The sequence below is a fragment of the Urocampus carinirostris genome, chromosome 1, assembly GCF_059441175.1.
Source record: "Urocampus carinirostris isolate Australia breed hairy pipefish chromosome 1, RoL_Ucar_1.0, whole genome shotgun sequence".
Lineage (NCBI taxonomy): Eukaryota > Metazoa > Chordata > Actinopteri > Syngnathiformes > Syngnathidae > Urocampus > Urocampus carinirostris.
This window is the reverse complement of record NC_142349.1, coordinates 64310104-64316612: the sequence shown is the minus strand read 5'-3', so window position 1 is coordinate 64316612 and position 6509 is coordinate 64310104.

The window sequence follows — 6509 nt, the reverse complement described above, 5'->3', positions numbered from 1 at the left end:
TTTTATTTATAAATAAAACGTGCCAAAAAATGTGTTTCTTTTACACTGTGGAATTCCTCATGGATCGGCACAATGTACAGTGGCTTGCGAAACCATTTGGCTTGCGAAAGTTTAGGGGGACGGCATGATCTTGGTGGTCCGATACTCCTTCCATGTCAATATTATTGCTTGTACAGTGCTCCTTGGGATGTTTAAAGCTTGGGAAATCACTCAACATGGCGACTGCGCATGGATACATGCTTGCGGCTCGTAGCTCTCCAGCCAACCTTCTATTTATTGCTGTTCTCTTGTCTTTTTTGCTTTCACTTTTGGACACATGTGTGGCTAAAACCACTTACAGTAGGGACGAACTTATTCGGTTGGGTGAGCGTCTAAATTTCGACTTTTCGGGCACTTTTTATACCGCTCATGATATACCGAGCGAACTTCAAAGAGACCCGGCTTCGTTGTGGACATCCATCCCTCTTAATAAGCGGCGACGGCGGAGACGCCGTTCGGAAAGGAAACGCGGCTGCCGTGCAGGTAGATGTGTGAAGCGTGTGAAGTCTAAGCAGCAAGATGGACACGAGGATGGACGCGAGGATGTAACTAATTCCACCATTCATTCCTCGCCGGACAACCGAAGCTTTAAACTCAGCGCTCACGAACGGCCACAACGCCGGGAGCTTTTGAAGATCTCGACAAAGACTACAAAGAGTTCAGCTAAGTCAAATGATTCAGCAAAGCTAAAATTTGGTCTTTTGAATGTTAGATCCCTCGCCCCTAAAGCTTTACTTGTAGATAATATTATTCGTGATTATAAACTGAATTGTATGGGTCTTTGTGAAACGTGGTTACGCCCGGATGAGTACTTAGCGCTTAATTATGCTTCTCCCCCAGACTACCAGAGTAGTCATACAGCACGCACGCTGAAAAGGGGTGGTGGTGTTGCGCTAATCTCCGAAAAATCGCTTAAATTTAATCCACGGACCGCTAATAATTACAAAACGTTTGAGGCTCTTGTGACGCGGTCCCCTCAATTGTCAATTGATGTAATAACTATCTATCGTGCTCCTGGGCCATACACAACTTTCTTAGACGAATTCGCTGAACTTTTGTCTGAACTAGTAACCTATGCAGACAAAATTATAATTATGGGAGACTTTAATATTCATATGAATGACCCACACAGTTCACTCACTATTGCGTTTAGTTCTTTACTTGATGGATTTGGTTTTACTCAACTAGTTGATTTGCCAACCCATAAAAATGGGAACACGCTAGACTTGATTCTGACTCGAGGAGTTTTAACCTCAAACATTATGGTGCTACCGTGTACTACCGTTATCTCCGATCATTATTTAGTGACATTTGAGGTGCTAACTAAATGTAGTGTTAAAAAAGCTGAAGGATTTAGCGGACGCAATATAAGCACTGGCACAGTTTCTGAGCTCCTTGAACTCCTTCCTGAAGCAGTTGCGTCCTTTCCTAAATACACTGGCTCGATTGACTCACTCACGAATGAGTTCAATACCACCCTGACTAGTGTGATGGATACCATAGCGCCCTTAAAACTAAAATCACGTCCTAAAAGACGCACACCTTGGTTTACTGATGAAACTAGAACCCTTAAAAAAGAATGCAGGAAATGGGAGAGAAAATGGCGCGCTACCAAGCTTGAGGTTTTCCATCAAACCTGGTGTGATAGCTTGTTAAAGTATAAAGCGGCCCTTGCCTCTGCAAAATCGGCCTACCTTTCGAAGGTGATTGCGTCTCAAAAGAACAACCCCAAAGCCCTTTTTGACACTGTAGCATCGCTTACAAGGCAACAGACTACCGCTGATAGTTCGACACACTCTGCTCAGGACTTAATGGTCTTCTTCACTAAAAAGATTCAATGCATACAGGAAGAAATTGCTAAAGATACTATTAGTACCACTCATATTAAAGAACTGAAACTTACAGATGCACGACAGGGTGGCTGCCCAGGGAAAATGGCCGGTTTTAGTGAACTGTCACTTGATGATCTCAAACAAGTGGTGACTGCGGCCAAACCGACAACTTGCCAGTTCGACCCGCTCCCAGGCTCACTTATTAAAAGTCTTTTTAGCGTCATTGGGCCTTCAGTTCTAAATATTATAAATACATCACTCTCCTCAGGTGTAGTTCCAGCAGCTTTTAAGTCCGCCGTTATTAAACCCACACTAAAACGACCCAACCTTGATCCAGAAATCTTAAGTAATTACAGACCTGTGTCAAACCTACCTTTCCTCTCTAAAGTACTCGAAAGAGTAGTGGCACAGCAGCTGAATGCTTTCATATCTGAGAACAACCTTTTTGAATCGATGCAATCAGGATTCAGGGCTAACCACTCTACTGAGACAGCGCTGATCAAGGTAACAAATGATCTCCTAATGTCAATGGATTCTGGCGCTTCATCACTTTTGCTGCTGCTGGATCTTAGTGCTGCTTTTGACACAGTGCGCCACAATATCCTACTAGAACGGTTGGAAAAATGGATTGGTCTCTCAGGAACCGTCCTCTCGTGGTTCAGATCCTACCTCTCAGATAGGACGCACTGTGTGAAATATGGTGAAACGACATCTGAGCCCTTTAATGTTACCTGCGGTGTTCCGCAGGGTTCTGTGCTCGGCCCCCTACTTTTCAACATTTACATGCTTCCATTAGGTGATATTATTCGCAAGTACAATATCAGCTTCCACTGCTACGCAGACGACACTCAACTATATCTTCCGTTGGAGGAATCTTCCACACTAAACTGTGGAAATTTGGAGGCCTGTCTCACTGAGATAAAAGAGTGGATGTCACTCAATTTCTTGCGTCTTAACCCTGAAAAGACCGAAATGTTAGTCATTGGTCCTTCTAAATGCCGTGACTTCTTCTCAAAAACTGCTGTGAACCTTGACAAATGTCACATCACACAGAGTGACTCAGTTAAAAATTTAGGTGTCATATTTGACCCTGATCTATCATTTGAGATGCATGTAAAGCAAATTACTAGAACTGCCTTCTTCCATCTTCGCAACATTGCTAAAATCCGTTCAATACTGTCTCAGTCTGATGCGGAAACAATAATTCATGCATTTGTTACCTCCCGTCTCGACTACTGTAATGCACTACTTTCCGGTCTCCCGAAGTCCAGAATCAAGTCTCTTCAGCTAGTACAAAATGCCGCAGCGAGGCTTTTAACTAGGACAAAAAAGTACGATCACATAACACCGATTTTGGCTAACCTGCATTGGCTCCCAGTTAGCCAAAGATGTGACTTCAAAGTTCTCTTAGTACTGTACAAAATCATACATGGACTTGCTCCCTCTTATCTTTCAGATCTGATCTGCCGCTATGTCCCGGTCCGAAGCCTGCGATCTGAGAGTGCCGGTCTTCTGGTGATCCCGAGAGCAAAGAAGTCTTCTGCTGGTTCGAGAGCGTTCTCCATCCGGGCACCGGTGCTGTGGAATGCTCTTCCCCCTGAGATCCGATCTGCAACCTCAGTGGAAATGTTTAAATCTAAACTTAAAACTCACCTCTACTCTATTGCATACGAATAACCTACTCCGCTTGTCGGTTGACAATAGTCTGTGTAATATAGTGTAACAATCTGTGAAGCCCTTTGAGACTCTTCGTGATTTAGGGCTATACAAAAATAAATGACTTGACTTGACTTGACTTTTTGTATCCAAATCCAGCTTTAAACTTCTCCACAACAGTATCTCGGACTTGCCTGGTGTGTTCCTCGTTCTTCATGATGCTCTCTGCGCTTTAAACAGACCTCTGAGACGATTACAGTGCAGGTGCATTTATACAAAGACTTGATTACACACAGGTGGATTCCATTTATCATTGTTAGTCGTTTAGATCAACATTGAAACATTCAGAGATCCCCACTGAACTTCTGGACAGAGTTTCCTGGACTGAAAGTAAAGGGGCTGAATCATTTTGCACACCCACTTTTTCATTTTATATTTGTTAAAAAAGTTTAAATTATCCAAGTGTGTTCCACTTCATGGTCGTGTCCCACTTATTATTGATGCTTCACAAGAAATTTCGGTTTTATATCTTTGTTAGAAGTCTGAAATGTGGCAAAATGTCACAAAGTTCAAGGGGGCCAAATAGTTTTGCAAGCCACTGTACTTCCGGCATTCTGTAGCCACGCTCTGCGGTGTATCACTGGCCTTCGCCTATACCAGACAACACAGTGCCATCTAGTGGGCGAATACTACACATCGGGGTAGTAAATGTTGGAATGTTTTCTCTTAAGGATGTGTTAACAATGCCAAACTGAGTTCAAAGAGCCCTTGTGATTTATTTTTCATTGCGTGTATTTGCTTTTGATGTACTTGTATCAGGCCTGTTCGGGCGGAACAAACCCCCTAAACCAGGGGTGTCAAACTCATTTTAACTCGGGAGCCACACGATAGAACAAACGTTCTCTCGGGGGCCGGACAAGTAGATTAGAAAGGAAGAAAAAGAGAGAGAAAGAAACAAGAGAAAGAGAGGGAGAGAGCAAGAGAGCGGGTGGGACAAAGAAAGGGAGAAAGAGAGAGAAAAATAGTAAGAGAGGAGGAAAGACAGAGAAAGAAAGCCCAAGAGAAAGAGAGGGAGAGAAAGATGAGAGAAAGAGAGAAGGGGGAAAGCAAGAGAGAGCGAAATAAAGAAAATTAGAAAGAGAGAAGGGAAGAAAGAGAGTAGGGGAAAGCAAAAAAGGGACAAAGAGGAATAAAGAAAGAGAAAGAGAGAGTGACTGAGAGAGAAAAAGGAAGGAAAATAATGAGTGAGCAAAAGGGAGAGAATGTGAGAAATAAAATAGGGGAGGGGTAAAGAGAGAGGGCGAAAAAGAAATTCAAAGAGAAATAGAAAGAGAGAGTAGGGAAGAAAGAGAAGGGAGAGAGAGAGAGAAAGAGACAGAGAGGGAGAAATGCAATGTCTTTGTGAGAGGCACCTGGCTTTGGCAACATCAAGTGGACATATTTCTGCCTGCATCTCGTTTTTCTCTTGCACTTCTCTGAGCGTTGTCTCGCGGGCCAGATTCAATCCCTTAGCGGGCCTGATCCGGAGTTATGCCGAGAAATGCATCCCTGCCGAGATTTGCATCCCCTAGCTACTATAACCACTTTGACCTGGTTTTATCTCACTTTTATCTCACTTTTCGGGAATGTAATGGCGAACATATAACCAAAACCACTTCGTCTTGCATTTGTTGGGAATGTAATACAACTTAAACCATTCCGTCTTTGTATTTGTTGTGAATGTAATCGAACAGTAATGCACACCGTATGCAAATCACTTTTGAGCAGGTAATATGTTTATTTTGCCTTTTTCTATTCAAATCGCTCGTATTGAAATTGTTATGCACTCTACCATAAAGCTTATTTCAGTATAATAAGCTTTACGGTAGAGTGCATAACAGTTCTCAAAAGTGATCATTATTAAACTACTGCCTAACCCTCAAACTTAATCATAGTGAGGGGTATAAATCTGACATGTTGCAAGTGGTTTCATAAAAACTACTTTTATTTCCTGAATCATTATGGGGGGTGATAACTACAGTGCAGTGGTTACCATCACAGTGCTCATCAGTGATGAGTTATTGTGATTTTCTGGGAAATAGGACGCACTGTGTTAAATATGGCGAAATGACATCTGAGCCCTTTAGTGTTACATGTGGTGTTCCGCAGGGTTCAGTACTTGGCCCCCTTCTTTTCAGCATTTACATGCTTCCATTAGGTGATATTATTCGCAAGTATAATATCAGTTTCCATTGCTACGCAGATGACACTCCACTATATCTTCCGTTGGAGGAATCTGCCACGCTAAATTGTGGAAATTTGGAGGCTTGCTTCAGAGATAAAAGAGTGGATGTCACTCAACTTCTTGCGCCTTAACTCTGAAAAGACCGAAATGTTAGTCATTGGTCCATCTAAATTCCGTGACTTGTTCTCAAAGACTGCAATGAACATTGACAAATTTCATGTCACCCAGAGTGACTCAGTAAAAAATGTAGGTGTCATATTTGACCCCGATCTGTCCTTCCAAACACACGCTAAGAATATTACTAGAACAGCTCTCTTCTATCTTCGCAACATTGCTAAAATTCATCCTATGCTGTCTCCATTGGATGCGAAGTTTATAATTAACGCGTTTGTTACTTCCCGTCTTGATTACTGTAATGCACTTCTCTCCGGTCTCCCGAAGTCCAAAATCAAGAGCCTTCAGCTAGTACAAAATGCTGCACCGAGGCTTTTAACTAAGACAAGAAAGTTTGATCACGATACCCCGATTTTAGCTAACCTGCATTGGCTCCCTGTTAGCTTAAGGTGTGATTTTAAGGTTCAGTTGGTAGTATACAGAATCATGCATGGACTTGCTCCCTTTCAGATTTAATTTCCCCCTATGTTCCGGTCCAGAGCCTTCACTCTGAAAATGCTGGTCTACTAGTGATCCCAAGAGCCAAGAAGAGATCCGCAGGTTCGAGATCGTTCTCCATCCGGGCCCCGGTGTTGTGGAATGCT